The sequence below is a fragment of the Lycium barbarum genome, chromosome 8, assembly GCF_019175385.1.
Source record: "Lycium barbarum isolate Lr01 chromosome 8, ASM1917538v2, whole genome shotgun sequence".
In the NCBI taxonomy this organism is placed as follows: domain Eukaryota; kingdom Viridiplantae; phylum Streptophyta; class Magnoliopsida; order Solanales; family Solanaceae; genus Lycium; species Lycium barbarum.
In genome coordinates, this window is record NC_083344.1 from 36,444,087 (window position 1) to 36,466,615 (window position 22,529).

Here is a 22,529-nt window from a genome sequence, read left to right on the forward strand (position 1 = left end):
CGATGATTGAGCCTTAGCACAAGCCAACACCCCTCCTGTGCTAATAATATCTAGCCTCATAAAACTGTTAGCCAGACTCTGAACCTCTCTAGCTAACGGACGCTCCAAAGAAATCAAACGAGCCAAACTTCCCATACTAGCCGACTTCCTGCTCAACGCGTCAGCCACTACATTTGCCTTACCAAGATGATACAGAATGGTGATGTCATAATACTTCAGCAGTTCCATCAATCTCTGCTGCCTAGTGTTCAGATCCCTCTGGGTGAACACATGCTACAAACTGCGATGGTCTGTGTACACGTCACAATGGACACCATACAAGTATTACCTCCAGATTTTTTAACGCAAACACCACTGTTGCCAACTCTAGATTATGAGTAGGATAGTTCTTCTCATGCACTTTCAACTACCGAGAAGCATAAGCAATCACCTTCTTTTCCTACATCAAACTAGTACGTAAACCAGAATGTGAAGCATTACAATAAACAACAAAATCCTTTCCTTCCCCGGGCAATGCTAGAATGAATGTTGTAGTTAGCAATGTCTTGAGCTTTTGAAAGCTCTCCTCACACTCATCGGACCACTAAAACAGTACTTCTTTCTGAGTCAAGTAGGTCAAATGAGAAGCAATAGAGGCAAACCCTTTCACAAACTGACGATAGTAGCTAGCTAGACTCACGAAACTACAAATATCGATCACTGATGTGGGCCTAGCCCATTCCCTTAGTGCCTAAATTTTCTGAGGATCCACCATATTACCCTCTTTTGAAATAACATGCCCCAAGAAGGACAGAGAAGAAAACAAGAATTCACAATTTGAGAATTTAGCATACAGCTTCTACTCCCGCAATACCCTAAGAGCAATTCTCAAATATTTCTGAAGCTCTTCCTTACTTCTAGAATACACCAGGATATCATCAATGATCACTATTACGAAAGAGTCTATAAAGGGCTTAACACTGTTCATCAAATTCATGAATGCAGCTGGGGCATTATAAGGCCGGATAGAGATAGGACGAGACCCTGGGTCTAAATCAATCCTAAAATCAATTTCACGATCAGGTCGCATATCAGGCAAGTCCACAAGAGACACATCCGCAAACTCGCGTACCACTGGAATCGAATCAAGAGATGGAGTATCTGCACTGGTCTCACGAATATGTGCCAAATAAGCTAAACAACCCTTCTCAACTAGCTTCCTAGCATGAACATAGGATATAACTTTCTTAGGGAGGAGACTAAGGTTACCCTTCCACTAAAGTCTAGGTGCCCCGGGCATAGCTAAGCTAACGGTCTTAGAGTGATAATCAAGTATGGCATAATCATATGCATGTCAACATCATATATCATATATACATATAACGTGTCCCGACCCTCTAGTGAGGGACTCGGTGAATAGAGTCATCATATGCCATCCTGGACGCCACCCCCGTATCATCATATCATCATGTCATCATATCATATATATATATATATATATATATATATATATATAACGTGCCCCGGCCCTCTAGTGAGGGACGCGGTGAACAATGCAGTGGAGTATGCACGAGAACGTGTCCTGGCCCGGGACTCAGTGAAGGACATATTGAGGCATGCACGAGCAGAGTAGTGAGAAACTATATGCAAATAAATCAATTTTTAAGACTCGATAGGTAAGTACACTAATCGACACTTGAAGGATCATAAACACGTTTCGAGTCAATCCGAGTTAGCATAAGAAAGTTATGGACGTTAACCCTTGTAGAACCCTTTTTGGAATTGGGACTCTCTATGCTTTGCTCGTTATTCAATCATACAATAAGCTTGACTGTACTAAGTAGGCTAGTGTCAAGAAGTGAATAAGAATCGTAAACAAGCTCGGAACTAAAGAATAGAGTTACCCCAAGACGTGTGTCATACCTTACTTAGCTCTAGGACATGCCAAAAGAAGGAAAGGGTAAGTCTTACATACCTTGCCCACTTCCTAAGCTAATCCGAACTTAAGTCTCGGCTTTCGTAAGATCTACAACAACGTCAAACGATATCAAACATTAGCTATAGGTATTTAGGAATCCGGTTCTAAACTAGCAATCCACCTACAGAAATTTGGGCAGTATTTCCCCTATAAATTCAACCATCCCCGAGAATTCAACTCGGCCAAATCGTCAGCAACAATACCAACAACCATATTGACCACTTCAACAATTAGTTCGAATTGCATTCTAACGTTAGTAAACCTTTCTACATAATTCGACGACATTTCATTTACATTCAAATCAAGCACAACAACACAATTCGCAATCTTCCAAGCTCAATAAAAACAACAACAACACATTCCTTGCTCCCAAGTTCATGAACTACACCAACAATTTACACGTTAACAACTTCATTCTCATGATTACAAGAAACCATATTAGAATCACATTAATTCCTACAACAACCCACAATCAATTACAATGCCAACTTGAACCATTAAACCTCCATTGCATCATAGAATCCACAACAACAACAACTAAAATGCTAAGTAAAATTAATTCATCCCTTCCACACAACACAACCACCTACACGGCTACAACTCAACACACATAGTTTAATGAATTTCATCCATCTCTAAACACTACAACATGCACAAATCATCCATGACACACGAAAGAGAAGATTAAACCTTACCTTTTTCCACTTATCTTCTTACTTGGCTAGAGTTGTAAATTGCACAAATGAATGGTTTGATTGCTCCAACAACTACTCCACGTTAGTGAGGACCTTCCAATTGGTTGAATTACTAGAAGAAAATATTTTTTTTGATCAATTTTTCATGGGACCAATTTCACCTAGCCTTGGCCGAATGGTTCCCCCTTTTTTTTTCTCCAAGTTTCTTCAAGTTTCTAGTGTTGGAAAAGATGAATAATGAGCCTTGCTTGGTCATCACCCATCTATATATATATATATATATATATAAATACACGGCCCATACAAAGTGAACACATGCCCCACCTCATGGCTTGAAGCAATTGGCCAAGGCATTGGTGGGAGCCCACACCAAGCCACACGGCCACTTGTGGCTTTTTTTGTGGTTCATGAAGAATTAATTTCCTAATTCCAAATTTGCCCTTAATATTCCATACCAATAATATTCCTAAGTAACTTGTGTGTTAAACAAAATCGAAAGTATAGCCTTGCCCTTAACTTATCGCGATTTTCTTGAAATATCCGAATGTACAAAATGCGGGATATAACATCCTCCTCCCCTTTAGAACATTCATCCTCGAATGTCGGATTAGTTGTATAGGGTCTTATAAACACTTCGGGGGAATCTTTTTTTTCTTTATAGCTATCACACACAGTTCATCTATCAATCAACATAACCAATTTAGAAATTTATTTTACCTGTAGGTATAGGAAACAAGTAAGGATACTTCTTCTTCATCTCTTCTTCAGCTTCCTAGGTCATCTCCTCCCTGTTATTGTTCCGCCACAATACCTTAACGGAAGCCACATCTTTCGTACGCAGTCTTCTCACCTGACGATCCAGTATGGCTAACGGCTGCTCCTCGTAGGATATCTCCTCTGTCACCTGGATATCATCTATGGGAAATACTCTGGAAGGGTCACCAATACATTTGCGAAGCATAGACACGTGGAAGACTGGATGCACTACTTCTAGATCAGATGGTAAATTTAATTCATAGGCGACCTTACCAACCTTACGAATAACCTGATAAGGTCCAATGTACCTCGGGCTAAGCTTTCCCTTCCTGCTGAATCTCACAACACCCTTCATGGGTGACACTTTCAGAAATACCCAATCGCCAATTTGAAACTCTAAATGTCGACGTCGACTATCCGCATATGATTTCTGTCGACTCTGAGCTGCTAGTAACCGTTCCCGAATGAGCTTCACTTTATCAACTGCTTGCTGAACCATGTCCGGGCCAATTAACTTGGTTTTGCCAACATCGAACCAACTAATCGGTGACCTGCACTTCCTACCATATAGAGCCTCATACGGTGCCATCTGGATGCTGGAATGGTAGCTATTATTATAAGCAAACTCAATAAGTGGCAAATGATCATCCCAGCTACCCTTGAAGTCAATAACATAGGCCCGTAGCATATCTTCTAACGTCTGAATAGTACGCTCGGCTTGTCCGTCAGATTGCGGGTGGAATGCGATACTAAGACTTACATGGGTCCCCAATCCTTCTTGAAATGATCTCCAGAAGTTAGCTGTAAACTGAGCTCCTCTGTCAGATATAATAGATGTGGGGATTCCGTGAAGTCTTACTATCTCCTTAATATATAACCAGGCATAATCCTCAACCGAATAGGTGGTCCTGATTGGGAGAAAATGGGCGGATTTCGTCAGTCTATCAACAATAACCCATATAGAGTCATACTTCTGTGGAGTGCGCGGTAAACCTGTAATGAAATCCATATTGATTACTTCCCACTTCCAATTCAGAATCTCTATCTCCTGTAACAACCCACCAGGTTTCTGATGCTCGATCTTAACCTGTTGGCAATTTGGGCACTGAGCAACAACCTCTGCGATGTCCCTTTTCATACCATCCCACCAATATAAGCATCTGAGGTCGTGGTACATCTTTGTTGATCCCGGATGAACAAAATAGCGGGCATAATGTGCTTCTCCCATCACTTGTCGCCGCAGCCCCACAACCTCAGGTACACATATTTTGCCTTTATGTAGTAGCACTCCATCAGGTGTAATCTCGAAGTCTTTCCTCTTTCAAGGGTTGTGTCCCTATATTGTGCTAGAACATGGTCCTCATATTGACGTCGCTTTACTTCTTCCATAATAGAGGACTCAGCAACTTCTCGGATAGAAACCCCAGTATCTCCAGAGCCAGCCAAACCGACTCCAAGACTAGCTAGCTGGTAAATCTCACGAACCATTTCTTTTCTTCCGGGCTGCACGTCCATCCGGCTGCCCATAGACTTACGGCTGAGTGCATCTGCTACTACGTTGGCTTTTCTAGGGTGATACAGAATATCAACATCGTAGTCCTTCAGCAACTCTAGCCACCTTCTTTGCCTCAAATTCAGCTCCTTCTGCTTAAAAATATACTGAAGGCTCTTGTGGTCCGTATAAATATCGACATGGACGCCATATAGATAATATCTCCATATTTTTAAAGCATGCATTACTACTGCTAGCTCCAGATCATGAGTAGGATAGTTTCTTTCATGCTTTTTGAGCTGCCGGGAGGCGTAAGCTATAACCCTGCCATGCTGCATTAATACACAACCTATCCCAACACCGGAAGCATCGCAATAAATGTCATAACCGTCTGGTCCCTCGGGGAGAGTCAGAACTGGAGCTGTAGTCAACTTTTCTTTTAGCAACTGGAAGCTTCGTTCGCAAGCATCAGTCCACTGGAACTTAGCTGCCTTTTGAGTCAGCTTCGTTTATGGCGCTGCAATCGAAGCGAACTTCTCCACAAATCTTCTATAATATCCTTCCAATCCCAGAAAACTACGTACCTCAGTAGGGGTCGTCGATCTCGGCCAAGCCTTTACGGCCTCAATTTTATGTGTATCCACCCGAAGGCCATCAGATCCAATGATATGCCCCAAAAATGCCACTGAAGTCAACCAGAATTCACATTTAGAGAATTCAGCATACAATTTCTGGTGCCGGAGTACCCCAAGTACCGCCCTCAGGTGATCTGCGTGCTCCTCTTCTGATCTTGAATAGACCAGGATATCATCAATAAATACAATCACGAATATATCTAAGAACGACTTGAATACCCGGTTCATCAGGTCCATAAACACTGCTGGGGCATTGTTCAGCCCAAAGGACATCACCCTAAACTCGTAGTGCCCGTATCGGGTCATGAATGCAGTCTTTGGGATATCTACCTCTCTTATCCGCACCTGATAGTAGCCTGACCGCAAGTCTATCTTCGAGAAACACTTAGCACCCTGCAATTGGTCAAATAAATCGTAGATTTTGGGGAGGGGATATTTATTCTTTATAGTCACCTTGTTCAGCTGCCTATATTCAATACACATCCGTAGCGACCCATCTTTCTTCCTCACGAACAGTACCGGCACTCCCCAAGGTAATTTACTGGGCCTGATGAAGCCCTTCTCTAACAAATCCCTCAACTGCTACTTCAATTCATTCAGTTCTGCAGGTGCCATTCTGTAGGGAAGAATAGATATAGGCTGAGTATCGGGCAGCACATCTATCGTGAACTCTATCTCCCGCTCAGGTGGAAGACCTGGAAGCTCGTCTGGAAATACATCCGAAAATTCATTGACTACCGGGACCGACTGAAGAGTGGGTGCCTCTGCTTTCGTGTCATGCACACGAACCAAATGATAAATATACCCTTTCTTAATCATCTTTCTGGCCTTGAGGTATGAAATAAACTTACCCCTCGGCGATGTTGTACTTCCCGTCCACTCTAAAATGGGTTCTCCTGGTAACTGGAAGCTAACTACTTTCTTCTGACAGTCGACGTTGGCATAACAAGAAGCTGGCCAGTCCATACCCATAATAACATCAAATTCAGTCATATCTAGCTCTATCAGATCCGCTTTGGTGCAACGGCCACATATATCTACGGAATAGTCTCTATATACTCGCCTTGCTATAACGGAATCTCCTACCGGTGTAGCTACCTCGAACGGTTCTATCGGTTCGGGCTCTATCCCAATTCTACTAGCAACCAGGGGAGAAATATATGATAAAGTAGAGCCTGAATCTATCAATGCATATACATCTCGGGAGAATATCAATAATATACCTGTAACCACATTTGGTGATGCCTCCTGGTCCTGTCGGCTGGCCAAGGCATATATGCGGTTCGAAGGACCGCTAGAACCGGGAGCTCCGCCATGACCTCTACCGCGACCTACTGGTGTCGGCATACCCTGTTTCATAGGGCGCATAGCTACAGAGGAGGAAGATGAACCAGCAACTGACCCAGTGGGCTGGGCTGGACCACCTGGACTACCCCCAAATGGACACTCCCTCATGATATGGCCTTGACGGCCACAAGAAAAACATGCACCGGTAGCGTGACGGTATTTCCCCAGATGGCACCTGCCGCACCGAGGGCACTGAGGCATGGGTGGCCTCGTCTAACTGAACCCTCTGCTCAACTGCGAACCCGTAGCACTGGTGCTCTGACCAGTTCCTGAATATCCTGTGCTATCGAGTCTCTTACCAGTAAACTGTGGGGGTGCATTTCGTGCTAGCTGAGAAGGATGCCTGGTATGCTATTGAGGCTGCCCGCCTCGAAACTCCCCGGAATAACTAGCTGATCTATCCCTCTTTGGCTGGCCCCTGTCGCGATCTCTATCGGGCTGGCGTCCTCTGTGTCGACCCTCCATCCCCTGCGCATACTTCTGTACCCGAGGGATGTCCATCCCTGGCTGGGAAGCCACTGCCATGTAGTTATCAACCAGATAATGATCCGACCCCATCACATATCGATGCATCCTATCAGTCATATCAGTTACAATACTGGGTGCATATCTAGCCAAAGAGTCGAACTCTAGGCTGTACTCCCGAACGCTTCTGCCCCTCTGTCTCAACTGTAGGAATCTGTCAATCCTAGCTCGCCACACCTCGGGAGGAAGAAAGTGGCCGAGAAAGGTCTCTGTAAATTCAGCCCATACCGCAGGGGGAGCACCCTCACCCCTAGACAACTCCCAGGACTCATACCAATTAACAGCCACATCACGCAACCGGTATGAAGCCATATCGACAGACTCGGTCTCAGAGGCTTTGATTAGCCTCAGCGTGCGTGCATCTGTCGAATAAACTCCTGGGATCTTCCTCGGGCTTTGACCCGTAGAACTCTGGAGGATTACAAGTCAAGAAGTCACGAACCCTTAAGCTGTCATGTCTATCCACATAATCACCTCCTGGTCCAGGCCTGTGAGCCTGCCCTCCTACTAATCTAGTCAGCAACTGTACTGCGTCTCTCATAGCTCTATCCTCCGCCCCTAAATGAGGAGTTGGAGGCCCAGGTGCTGGAACCTCAGGGACCGGCGGTGGAGCCGCCCCCCGACCTGGAGCTGTCGCTGCCCTAGGTTCCTCTGGAAGTGGCCTTGTCGAAGAACTCGCAGACTGGAGCACAACCTCGGGCATGATCTGGGCGCGGGCCCTAGTAACTCTCCTAGGCTGGCTAGTATCCCCTGCCGTTGATTTACCCTTCTGGGCAGCGGTCGCTTTCTTCGGAGGCATCGCTGTAAACATAGCAATTTATTAGAGAGGAACCATCCTAATAATACAGTTCTATCGCACGATCTAGAGTAAGAAACATCCTAAATGTCCCGTAGCTTCCTGTTTATAGATGTGGTGCACCACACACCGATAAACAAGACTCTACTAGACACGGCCTGTAGACATTCCGAGGATGAACCGCTCTGATACCACTTCTGTCACGACCCAACCAGAGGGCCATGACAGGTACCCAGTATTAACTATCGAGCACCCCTTATCATACTATCTTTCGTTCAACCTATACTGTCACGACTTAACCAGTTAGACATTTATCATACTTGTGTTTAGCATATTAAGGGTTTTTATAGTGCAAGACAAAACGTTGTATAAACTGTCACATATGATATCACACACAAGCCGGTCAGGCTATCATAATGCAGGAAATTGCCAAAACGTAATCCACACTGACATAACTGAACGATGACCTCCCATGACCCACATATATGTCTACAGGCCTCTAAGAGTAACAACAGTGTCATATGGCGGGACAGTGCCCCACCGTACCGTAATTAGACATATATATATATACAACAGAAGGATCTGTACCAAAAGTATAGGCTCCGGAACAAGGGAACACTTCAAAGTAGCAGAATGGATGTCCTAGGCTGACGAGTCACCGCAACAAGCGTCTATACCTGTGGGCATGAAACGCAGCCCCCGAAGAAAGGGGGTCAGTATGGAATATGTACTGAGCATGTAAGGCATGAAATACAGTAAAAAGGATCATAACTAAAACAGAGAATTACCAGAAACAGGTATGACTGTTAAAAACATCAATACACTTGCCTTTCGAAATGAAAATCATGCATGTCAACATCATATATCATATATACATATAACGTGTCCCGGCCCTCTAGTGAGGGACTCGGTGAATAGAGTCATCATATGCCATCCTGGCCGCCACCCCCGTATCATCATATCATCATGTCATCATATCATATATATATATATATATATATATAACGTGCCCCGACCCTCTAGTGAGGGACGCGGTGAACAATGCACTGGAGTACGCACGAGAACGTGTCCTGGCCCGGGACTCAGTGAAGGACATATTGAGGCATGCACGAGCAGAGTAGTGAGAAACTATATGCAAATAAATCAATTTTTAAGACTCGATAGGTAAGTACACTAATCGACACTTGAAGGATCATAAACACGTTTCAAGTCAATCCGAGTTAGCAAAAGAAAGTTATGGACGTTAACCCTTGTAGAACCCTTTTTTGACTAGGGACTCTCTATGCTTTGCTCGTTATTCAATCATACAATAAGCTTTACTGTACTAAGTAGGCTAGTGTCAAGAAGTGAATAAGAATTGTAAACAAGCTCGGAACTAAAGAATAGAGTTACCCCAAGACGCGTGTCATACCTTACTTAGCTCTAGGACATGCCAAAAGAAGGAAAGGGTAAGCCTTACATACCTTGCCCGCTTCCTAAGCTAATCCGAACTTAAGTCTCGGCTTTCGCAAGATCTACAACAACGTCAAAAGATATCAAACATTAGCTATAGGTATTTAGGAATCCGGTTCTAAACTTGCAATCCACCTACAGAAATTTGGGCAACATTTCTCCTATAAATTCAACCATCCCCGAGAATTCAACTCGGCCAAATCGTCAGCAACAATACCAACAACCATATTGACCACTTCAACAATTAGTTCGAATTGTATTCTAATGTTAGTAAACCTTTCTACATAATTCGACGGCATTTCATTTACATTCAAATCAACCACAACAACACAATCCGCAATCTTCCAAGCTCAATAAAAACAACAACAACACATTCCTTGCTCCCAAGTTCATGAATTACACCAACAATTTACAGGTTAACAACTTCATTCTCATGATTACAGGAAACCATATGAGAATCACATTAATTCCTACAACAACCCACAAACAATTACAACGCCAACTTGAACCATTAACCCTCCATTGCATCATAGAATCCACAACAACAACAACTAAAATGCTAAGTAAAATTAATTCATCCCTTCCGCCCAACACAAACACCTACACGGCTACAACTCAACACACATAGTTTCATGAATTTCATCCATCTCTACACACTACAACATGCACAAATCATCCATGACACACGAAAGAGAAGATTAAACCTTACCTTTTTCCACTTATCTTCTTACTTGGCTAGAGTTGTAAATTGCACAAATGAATGGTTTGATTGCTCCAACAACTACTCCACGTTAGTAAGGACCTTCCAATTGGTTGAATTACTAGAAGAAAATATTTTTTTGATCGATTTTTCATGGGACCAATTTCAGCTAGCCTTGGCCGAATGGTTCCCCCTTTTTTTTTCTCCAAGTTTCTTCAAGTTTCTAGAGTTGAAAAAGATGAATAATGAGCGTTGCATGGTCATCACCCATTTATATATATATATATATATATATATATATATATATATATATATAATTACATGGCCCATACAAAGTGAACACATGCCCCACCTCATGGCTTGAAGCAATTGGCCAAGGCAATGGTGGGAGCCCACACCAAGCCACACGACCACTTTTGGGTTTTTTTGTGGTTCATGAAGAATTAATATCCTAATTCCAAATTTGCCCTTAATATTCCATACCAATAATATTCCTAAGTAACTGGTGTGTTAAACTAAATCGAAAGTATAGCCTTGCCCTTAACTTATCGCGATTTTCATCAAATATCTGAATGTACAAAATGCGGGATATAACAGATATGATGTTATTTATTGCTCACACTCACCTTATATGTTAGTTCCTTCAAGGTGAGGCAGAATGTCAATAATTTCTCCATAATGAAATCGGGGGATCACGACCTTACGTCACCCCGATAAAGTAAAGTTGTTCATAAGCTTTATGCATGTATTATGAAAAGTATGTTACGATAAGCATATTATGATGAGTACATGTTGATGACATTACACTGCGCCTATAAGGCCGGGCAGCACCGTTAAGGCGGGCGGCTTACAGATGATTACACCGTGTCTATATGGCACGGGCAGCACCACTAGTGGGCGGCATGAGATGGTACCCCGGACGCGGGAGGCCTGGACGCAGGATAATGTTATGATTATCACACCGATCTGATATGTCGGGCAACTTATACATTATTACACCATACCTATATGGGCGGGCAGCTTATATATTTATGCACACATGACATGATGATGACTATGAGTAAGCCAGCATGCATTACATCTTTTACACTTGATAGTCAGATACAGTTATTCCATATTGATACTTCTGGTATATCATTGCCTTATTTCCTTGTTTATGCCTCTAATACTCAGTACAATATTCGTACTGACGTCCGTTTTATTTGGACGCTGTGATCAAGCCCACAGGTAGACAGGGAGGAGAACTCGATCCAGACCAGCAGTAGCTGTCAGCTGATTGAAAGCACTCCTTTGTTAGGAGGTGCTTATGATGATCCTTTTTGTGTATATTCATGTATATGTATTTTTGGGCATGACGGGGTCTTGTCCCTTCCTTATGTATAGCACTCCAGTAGAGGCTCGTAGATGCGCAGTGTGGGTTAGATGGTCTCACGAGATGCTATTATATGTATATATTATTTTTATGGCCGAGAGGCAAATGTATATAAAAGTATTTATGTTTCCATATAAAAATATGATTTTCTTGTAATTTGAGTATAAAGTTGATAAAAGAGTGTTAAATGAGTAAGGTGAGTAGTAGGACGAGTGGTGCTCGGTGGTTAGCCTCGGGTACCCGTCGCGGCCCCTAGCTGGGTCGTGACAAAAGTGGTATCAGAGCGGTTCAGTCCTAGGAAGTGTCTACGAGCCGTGTCTAGTAGAGTCTTGTTTATGGTGTGTTGCGCGCCACATCAATAAACAAGAGGCAACAGGGCATTTAGGAAAAATGACCATCTTTCTTCTTATGCGATCGTGCGATAGAGCCGTGTGTAAGATTTTATCCTCCCTAATAGTGTGTTATGATTTCAGAATGCCGCCCAAGGGAAAGGCTACAGCCGCCCAGAAGGGCAAGACTACGGAAAAGAGGCGGGTAGAAAGAGAGCCTCCGATGGATATAGAAGAAGGCGAATCACATAATGAGGCCTTGTCTAATACTTCTTCTACCCCGCCTAATGTGGAAGAATAAGGAGGAGCTCCAGCTCCAATTCCTCCACCGGTCGCTTTGGGTCAACAAATGACTGAGGCCATTCATTTATTGACACAATTGGTTGCCGCTCAGGCACAATGGCAAAATGCGAGTTCAAGCGATTGGGCAGCAAGTACCAAAGCCCGTTATTTCATGAGTCTAAATCCTCCGTAGTTCTTCGGGTCAAAGCCTGATGAAGACCCGCAAGGTTTCATAGATGGGGTGCTGAGGACATTGAAGATTGTCCATGCCTCTGAAACTAAATCTGTGTAGTTGGCATCTTATAGACTCTAGGATGTGGCAGTTTTATGGTATAACAATTTGGTATTATCAAGAGGAGAGAATGCGCCTCCTCCAGTTTGGCAGAAATTCGTGGATGCTTTTATTCGTCACAATTTGCCACCTGAGGTCCACCGAGCTAGAGCAGATAGATTTCTAAATCTGAGGCAAGGGAATATGAGTGCCTGGGAGTATAACATGCAATTTAATTCTTTGGCTAGATATGCCCCGGTTATTGTGGCCGACATGGGAGATCGGGTACATAGATTTGTAAGTGGCCTAGGGCCACATTTATTCAGAGATTGTTTGACGGCTTCCTTGCATCACGGGATGGATATTTCCCGAATACAGGCCCATGCTCAGAATTTAGAGGGGCGACAACAACCACCAAGAAGTGACCGCGATAACAAAAAAAGGGAAGGCAAGAGGGCTAGATCTATGGGAGCAGGCAGTGGTTATAGAGGGGGATCAAGGCAGATATATTCTGGTTACTCAGGCCAGTCGGTGACTAGTGCAGCTCCTCGATTTACAGGTAGGAGATTTGATCGATCCTTCCGTTCAGGACAGGGCCAGAGTTTGAAGATTCCGGATTCCCAGATCAGGGAAGATTATAGCCATAGGAGACCCCCAGTACCGCGATGCAGCCAGTGTGGTAGATTGCATTCCGGACAGTGTCGCCAGGGTTCGGACGATTGCTATACTTACGACCAAGTTGGGCACATGATGAGAGATTGCCCGTCGATGAGTGGTAGAGTTAGGGTTTAGCCCACAGGTTCAGTAGCTGGTTCTTCCTCAGCACGCCCGACAGGATAGATTCCCGAGATGTCAGCAGGCCGAGGTAGAGGTAGAGGGGCAGCATCTATTTCAGGTGCTTTGGCTGGACGGCAGGATCTTGAGTCCTCCCCGGATATGGTTACAGGTACATTGTCTATATTTTCCCGTGATGTGTATGCATTGATAGATCCGGGTTCTACTTTTTCTTATATTACTCCATATATTGCTGGTCGTATTGGGGTGAAACCTGAGCCAATCAAACCTTTCGAGGTATCTACTCCGGTTGGTGATCCTGTGATAGCAAGACAATAGTATAAAAATTATGTAGTTGTGATATGTGATCGCCAGACCACAGCTGACTTGATTGAGTTGGAGATGTTAGATTTTGATGTAATTATGGGTATGGATTGGTTGGCCTCGTGCTACGCTAATGTTGATTGCCGAACGAAAGTGGTTCGATTTCAATTTCTGGAAGAGCCCGTGCTTGAATGGAAGGGTAGTGCAGCATCTCCAAAGGGTAGGTTTATTTCCTACCTTAAGGCAAGGAAGATGATAGCCAAGGGTTATATTTACCATCTAGTTCGGGTGCATGACACAGAAGGAAAGTCGCCAACATTTCAATCTATTCCGATGGTGAATGAATTTTTGGATGTATTCCCAGATGAACTTCCAGGTCTTCCTCCAGAAAGAGAGATTGACTTCGCCATTGATGTGTTGCCAAACACCAAGCCTATTTCCATTCCTCCTTATCGAATGGCTCCGGCGGAATTAAAAGAGCTAAAGGCACAGCTGAAAGATTTGCTTGAAAAGGGGTTTATTAGACCCAGCTCATCACCGTGGGGAGCACCAGTCTTGTTTGTAAGGAAGAAAGACGGATCTCTACGAATGTGTATCGACTATAGGCAGTTGAACAAGGTGACTATAAAGAATAGACATCCTCTTCCGAGGATTGATGATTTATTTGATCAGCTACAGGGTGCCAAATGGTTTTCAAAAATAGATTTGAGATCGTGTTATCATCAAGTGAGAGTTGGAGAGGCGGATATTCCCAAGACAGCCTTCAGAACGAGGTATGGCCATTATGAATTCCGGGTGATGTCATTTGGATTGACTAACGCTCCAGCCGTGTTTATGAATTTGATGAACAATGTATTCAGGCCTCTCTTGGACTTATTTGTGATAGTATTTATTGATGATATTCTGGTGTATTCTCGGACGAAATTGGAACATGCAGATCATTTGCGAATTGTTCTTGGCATTCTTCAAGCCCGAGAATTGTATGCGAAATTTTCAAAGTGCGAGTTTTGGCAAAATTCTGTGACATTTCTGGGCCATGTTATTTCAAATGATGGCATTCGAGTCGACACTCAGAAAATTGAAGCTGTGAAGACTTGGCCAAGGCCTACGACGCCTACAGAAATTCGTAGTTTTCTGGGTTTGGCAGGATACTATAGAAAGTTCGTAGAGGGATTTTCATCTATTTCAGCCCCATTGACGAAGCTAACCCAGAAGTCAGCCAAATTCCAGTGAAATGATGCTTGTGAGCGCAGTTTCCCAGAGTTGAAAGGCAGATTGACCTCAGCTCCAGTCTTAACACTTCCAGAAGGGTCAGATGGCTATGTGGTATACTGTGACTGTTATATCCCATGTTTTTGCGTATTTGAAAAATATGGAATAATCTTTCCTTGTAGGAAAAAAGGCTATGTTTTTATTTTATTCAACACATGTGTGATATTCATGAAAATTATTGAAGCGGAAATACGGAAGAAGGCCAAGGGCAAAAATTGAAATTTCGGAAATTAGTTTCGGGAATTACAAATAAGATCTATAAATTAATTGGGCTCAAAATATAAAAGAAAAATAGAGGCCCAATTGTATAGGGGTGGCCGGCCATGTTCTTGGCCGCAAGCCCATAAAAATTGATCATGTGATTATCATGTGATCAATAATTATAAGAGGAAACAAACCTTCAATAAAATTCTTGAAACAAAGAAAAATTGAAGAACACCCCAAAAGGGGCCTTCGGCCGAACCCTCTTCCAAAAAAAAATAAAAAAAATTCTAGTTCCTCAACTTTGATCCTAAAAATCTCCTTCTTTGAATTCTTGTTATGCTCAGGGCGTTCTCCGACGCGGTATAATTAGTTAAGCGAAAGAACAACGCTTGCGGCAAGTTGAAGTTTGGAGAAAATGGTAAGAATTTTATTCTTTTGTGTTATGGAATAAGTATATATGATATAGTGATTAGGGTTGCATGGAAATTATGGAAATTGAGGTGTGTGGGTGCATGGTGTGCGTGTGTGTGAAGTGTGTATGGCCGTGAGCCATAGGGGCATGGGAATGGTGAATTATATTTTGTCTAGCTTGTTAGTTGTGTCGTTGTGGCGCTTATGACAAACAAAGGTTTAATGACTTGAGTTGGAATTGGAATTGGTTATGAGTCGTTATGGGAAATTTATGTGATTTTTATATAGTTTTTATGTAATTACGAAAGTGAGATTCTAGAATGTGAATTATTGTTATTGTTATTGAATTTGGAAAAAGAAAATGCAATTTGGTAGTTTTGTTGTAATTGTGGAGGTTTCGGATGGAATATGGAATTGGCCGAATGGCTTGAATCCTTGAATATTTCTTGAATGCTATTTAAATATGTTTGAATAATCTTGAATTAGTTAATGGATATGGAAAATGTTGATATTAGTTCGATAATGTGAAGTTGGAATGGAAGTTGTGGAACTATGTAGCAAAGAAGACTATTTATGTTATAATATGATTTGTAATGATTGTTGATGTTGTTAGTATTGTTGGGTTGTTGTTGTTGATATTTTAGGCCGAGATGATTCTCGGGGATGTTGAGTTTATAGGGAAAATGCTGCCGAAATTTTGGTAGACAATATGAATTTAAGATTGAAATCCTAAAAGCTTATAACTTATATTTGGCAACTATGACCAATTGTAGATTTTGGACGAAACGGGAATTGAGTTTGGGCGAGCGTAAGACGCAATTAAGGTATGTAAAGCTACCCCTTTCCTTCTTTTAGCATGTCGTAGGTGTACTAGGTTTGGATTTGAGCCTCGGGGATTATTCTGTTCATAGAGATCCGAGTTTACTTTTGGTACCATTTCATTCAGCAAAAATTGAATTAGAACCTTTTACTTTGTTGGAAAGAAATGTTCAAACATCTATAATTATCATAAACGTAACCGAATCCCCTTGAGACTTTCGTGAGTGACTCCATAAGGTCTAATACTTGTAAATTTCGTACGCCACCTCGACTTGACCCGAGGTGGGCCCACTAACTCCGAGAATCCTTCGTTTCCCTAATAGACTTATCTTTGTATGATATCAGAAAGAGACTTTTGCTTATGCCTTTGGCTATTATAGAATAGTGTTTTGATTGCTCCATGATATTCTGATTTATATTTTAAACTACAAATACGATTTCAGAAGTATTTTTGTGAGATAAACTCCGTATTGACCAGTTGTTCAGACTAGTTTACCCAACGGGTTGTCATATGATTATATCAAGTTTCATAAATGTTTTGATATGTAAATTGCATTAGTTTCTGCACTACTCTGCTCGTGCCTACTACTATGATATCGATTGCCGGTTCCCGGGCCGGCTTTGTGATCGTGCGTATTATGATACATTCGGCAGTATGATGTGTTACGGTTCCCGAGACCTCGCCATAGGGTCGGGTACCGTTTATGGAGTTATGCTGTGATATGGCCTATGATACGTTTTGATGATATGATATGTTGTGATGATATGTTATGTTCGGGGTTTGTACGGAGATTTGAAACCTTCTGGAGTATGCTGTGTGTGGCACCAGCGTCGGAGTGGTGACCACGTTCCTGAGCCTTATGAATGATTTCTGTTATTTGCATTATGTACATATGGTCTCAGTATGGGTTTTGACATACTGATTCAGCATTTCCCCTTCTGTACCTTATGCTTCAGTTATGGTTGGATTTTTGTATTCTATACTTTACATACTCAGTACATCTTTCGTACTGACCCCCTTTCTTCGGGGGCTGCGTTTCATGCCCGCTGGTACAGACGTTTGTGATCCGCCAGTGTAGGCCCCACATTCTGCTATTTCAGAGTGCTCCCTTTGATCCGGAGCCCACATTTTGGTATATATGTCTTTTGCTATGTATATGCTTCTGTACATTTGGCTATTTGGGGTACGGCGGGGCCCTGTCCCGTCATATGTTTTTGTTTTGATTTGTAGAGGCCTGTAGTCATATATGTGGGTCGTGGGTCCTATGTGTACTCGTTTTGTTCATGATTTGTGTCTTAATGCGGTCCTGTCTGTTATGACGGCCATGGTGGCCCATCTATTTGTATATGTGCTTATATTCGGCGATGTGTATTCCGCCGCCCCTTTGACTTTGATATGATATCTCTGCTTGCGCAACCGCTTAAGGTAATATTTGACTTCAAATCTGTTCAATAATGATTAATATGAAATCTGAGATAATCTATAATATGACGATTTGATTTGTTTGTCTGTCTGGGTGTCCAAGTAGGGCACAAGTCACGGCCCACGGGGCTGGGTCGTGACAAAAGTGGTATCAGAGCGGTTTGTCCTCGGAATGTCTAGAGGCCGTGTATCGTAGAGTCTTGTTTATCGGTGTGTTGTGCACCACATCTATAACCAGGAGGCTACAGGATTTTAGGGTGTTACCTTTCTTTGAATCTTAGATCGTGCGATAGAGCTATGCTATTAGGATGACACTTTTCTGACCGATTGTTGTGTTTTTCAGTGATGCCTCCGAAGAAGGCAATGGCTGCCTAGAAGGGCAAGGCGGTGATGGGAGAGACTAGTCAGGTGCAGAGAGTTACCCGGGCTCATGCTCAGGATTTGCCCGATGTTGTGCCCCAATCGGAGGGTTCTGCTACACCACCGGAGGAGCCTGGAGCAGGTCCATCATTAGCTCCAGACGCTCCAGCGCCCGAGCCTCCAGCTCCTCAGCCAGGGGCGGAGGATAGGACGTTGAGGGAGGCCGTACAGTTGTTGATGACTTTGGTGGCGGGACAGGCTCGCAGACGCGGGCTGAGAGGTGATGATGATGATGACAGGTGTGATAGCCTGAGGGTTCGTGATTTTCTAACATGTAGTCCCCCAGAGTTTTTCGGGTCTAAGCCCGAGGAGGACCCCCACGACTTCATTCGGGGGATGAGGCGCTCATTGGGACTGGTCAGGGCTTCAGAGACCGAGTTCGTTGAGTTAGCCTCACACAGATTACGAGATGTTGCGGCTAATTGGTATGAGTCATGGCAGCTGTCCAGAGGTGAGGGTGCTCCCCCAGCTACATGGGACGAGTTTATGGCCGCTTTTCTTCGCCACTTTTTTCCCTCGGAGTTGCGGAGGGCGAGGGTTGACAGATTTTTGCAGCTGCGGCAGGGAGGTCGGAGTGTTCGTGAGTATAATTTGGAGTTTGATTCCTTGGCTCGATATGCACCTGCTATAGTAGCGGATATGACTGACCGGATGCACCGGTACGTGATAGGGTTGGACCGCTACCTGGTTGACAGCTGTATGGCGATGGCATCGCAGACTGATATGGACATCGCCCGATTAAAGGCTTATGCCCAGGGTATGGAGGACCGGTACAGAGAGGACCGATCGGGCAGAGATCGGGATAGGAGGCCGCCCAAGCTGGCTAGATCAGCAGGGTATTCTGGAGCTTTCCGAGGCGGACAGCCTCAGTCACAGCAGTCAGGCAGATATCCTTCTCCGAGGCCGGGGTACACAGTCCGCCGGTAGACGATTTGATAGTGCAGGACCATCTGGGGCCGGCCAGAGTTCCTGAGCATCAGGTTCGCAGATGACCAGGGGTTCCAGCCAGTCCAGACCACCTAGGCCCCATTGTTCTTATTGTGGGAAATCGCACCCAGGGGAGTGCTACCGAGCTACAGGGGCTTTTTTTTCCTGCGGCCATCAGGTCCATGTTATGCGAGATTGTCCGATGGCGAGTGGTTCTGGTACTATAGTTCAGCTGACGGGATCAGCCGCAAGTTCATCCTCTACTCCCTCAGCTATGCGCCCTGTAGGGCAGGGTTTATCGGCACCGGCGGGCCGCGGTCTAGGTCGTGGCGGTTTTTCAGATTCTAGCGGTCCTTCGAACCACATATATGCATTGGCTAGCCGCCAGGACCAGGAGGCTTCGCAAATGTTGTCACAGGTACATTACTGGTTTTCTCCCGATCTGTATATGCATTGATTGATCCTGGTTCTACTTTATCATATATCTCCCCGCTCGTTGCTAGTAAAATTGGGATAACACCTGAACCTATAGAGCCATTTGAAGTAGCTACACCGGTCGGGGATTTTATTATAGCGAGGCAGGTATACAAAGATTGTTCCGTGATTATATATGACCGTTATACTAAAGCTGATTTGATAGAATTAGATATGCTGGAATTTGATGTTATTATGGGCATGGACTGGTTAGCTTCATGCTATGCTAATGTTGACTGCCAGAAAAAGGTAGTTCGTTTCCAGTTCCCAGGGGAACCAGTTATAGAGTGGTCCGGAAGTACAACATCGCCGAGGGGTAAGTTTATTTCGTACCTCAAGGCCAAGAAGATGATTCAGAAAGGTTATATTTATCATTTGGTTCGTGTGCACGATACTAAGGCCAAGACACCTACTCTTCAGTCATTTCCGGTTGTTAATGAATTCTCAGATGTATTCCCAGATGAGCTTCCAGGCCTTCCGCCTGAACGGGAGATAGACTTCACTATAGATTTATTGCCAGATACACAGCCCATATCTATTCCTCCCTACAGGATGGCACCGGCAGAACTAAAAGAATTAAAAGAACAGCTGAAAGATCTATTAGACAAAGGCTTCATCAGACCCAGTACATCGCCCTGGGGAGCGCCGGTATTATTTGTCAGAAAGAAAGACGGGTCACTGCGAATGTGTATTGATTATCGGCAATTAAATAAGGTAACTATAAAGAATAAATATCCCCTCCCCCGGATTGATGATTTATTTGATCAGTTGCAGGGTGCTAAATCTTTTTCGAAGATATATTTGCGTTCGGGCTACCATCAGGTACGGGTACGAGAGGCAGATATTCCGAAGACTGCTTTCAGGACCCGGTACGGGCATTATGAATTTAGAGTGATGTCTTTTGGGCTGACTAATGCTCCAGCGGTATTCATGGATTTGATGAATCGGTATTCCGGTCGTTCCTTGATATGTTTGTGATTGTATTTATCAATGATATTTTGGTTTATTCACGATCAGCAGAGGAGCATTCAGATCATCGGAGAACAGTACTTGGCACCCTTCGGCAACAAAAAGTATATGCTAAATTCTCCAAATGTGAATTCTGGTTAACTTCTGTGGCATTCTTGGGGCATATCGTCGGAGCAGATGGTATTCGGGTCGATACACAGAAGATTGAAGTTGTACAGAATTGGCCCAGGCCTACTACGCCGATAGAGGTACGTAGTTTTCTAGGGTTGGCCGGTTATTACAGAAGGTTTGTGGATAATTTTGCTTCTATCGCAGCACAATTAACAAAGCTCACTTAGAAAGCAGCAAACTTTCAGTGGACTGATGCCTGTGAGGGCAGCTTCGAGATGCTGAAGGAAAAATTAATTACGGCTCCAGTTTTAGCTCTTCCAGAGGGGTCAGATGGGTACGTTGTTTATTGTGATGCCTCCGGTATTGGGATAGGTTGTGTGTTGATACAGCACGGTCGAGTCATAGCCTATGCTTCCCGGCAGCTCAGACCGTACGAGAAGAATTATCCCACTCATGATCTGGAATTAGCCGCGGTGATTCACGCTTTGAAGTTTTGGCGGCATTACTTATATAGGGTCCACGTTGATATTTATATGGACCATAAGAGTCTCCAGTATAATTTTAGGCAGAAGGAACAGAATTTGCGGCAAAGAAGATGGCTTGAATTATTGAAAGATTATGACGTTGATATTTTGTATCATCCTGGGAAAGCCAATGTGGTAGCTGATGCATTTAGCCGCAAGTCCATGGGCAGTTTGATTGATGTACAGCCTGGCAAGACAGAATTGGTTCGTGAGATTCATCAGTTAGCCAACCTCGGAGTCCGTTTGGCAGATTCTGGAAATACTGGGGTTTCTGTTCGAGCAGTTGCTGAATCATCAATTATGGAAGAGGTAAAACAGCGCCAGTTCGAATATCCAGTACTGGTACAGTATAGAAATATGGCCCTTAATAAAGAAAAGACTCAGTTCAAAATCTCGCCTGAAGGGGTATTGTTATATGGAGGCAGATTATGCGTACCTGACGTTGCAGGGTTGCGGCGGCAAATTATGGGTGAAGCACATAATGCTCGGTATTCTATCCATCCTGGTTCCACAAAAATGTATCATGATCTGAGGTATTTGTACTGGTGGGACGGTATGAAAAGAGACATTGCAGAGTTCGTTGGTCAATGCCCAAATTGTCAGCAAGTTAAGATTGAGCATCAAAAGCCCGGAGGGTTACTACAGGAAATGGAAATTCCAGCGTGGAAATGGGAAATGATTAATATGGATTTCATCGTAGGTTTGCCGCGCACTCCACGCAGGTACGATTCTATTTGGGTTATTGTGGATAGATTGACGAAATCAGCCCATTTTCTTCCGATCCGGACTACTTATTCGGCTGAGGACTATGCTAGATTGTATATTAAAGAAATAGTAAGACTTCACGGAGTCCCTGTATCTATTATAACCGACAGAGGTGCCCAGTTTACGGCTAACTTCTGGAGGTCGTTCCATGAAGGATTGGGGACTCAGGTGAGTCTTAGCACAGCATTTCATCCTCAGTCCGACGGACAGGCCGAGCGCACTATTCAGACGTTAGAAGATATGTTGCGGGCCTGTGTTATTGATTTCAGAGGTAGCTGGGATGACCATTTACCGCTTATTGAATTTGCTTATAATAACAGCTATCATTCCAGCATTCCGATGGCGCCTTATGAAGCCCTATATGGTAGAAAATGCAGATCTCCGATTGGTTGGTTCGACGTGGGTGAGACTAAATTAATTGGTCCAGATGTGGTCTAGCAGGCAGTCGATAAAGTGAAACTGATTCGAGAGCTACTATTAGCGGCCCAGAGTCGACAGAAATC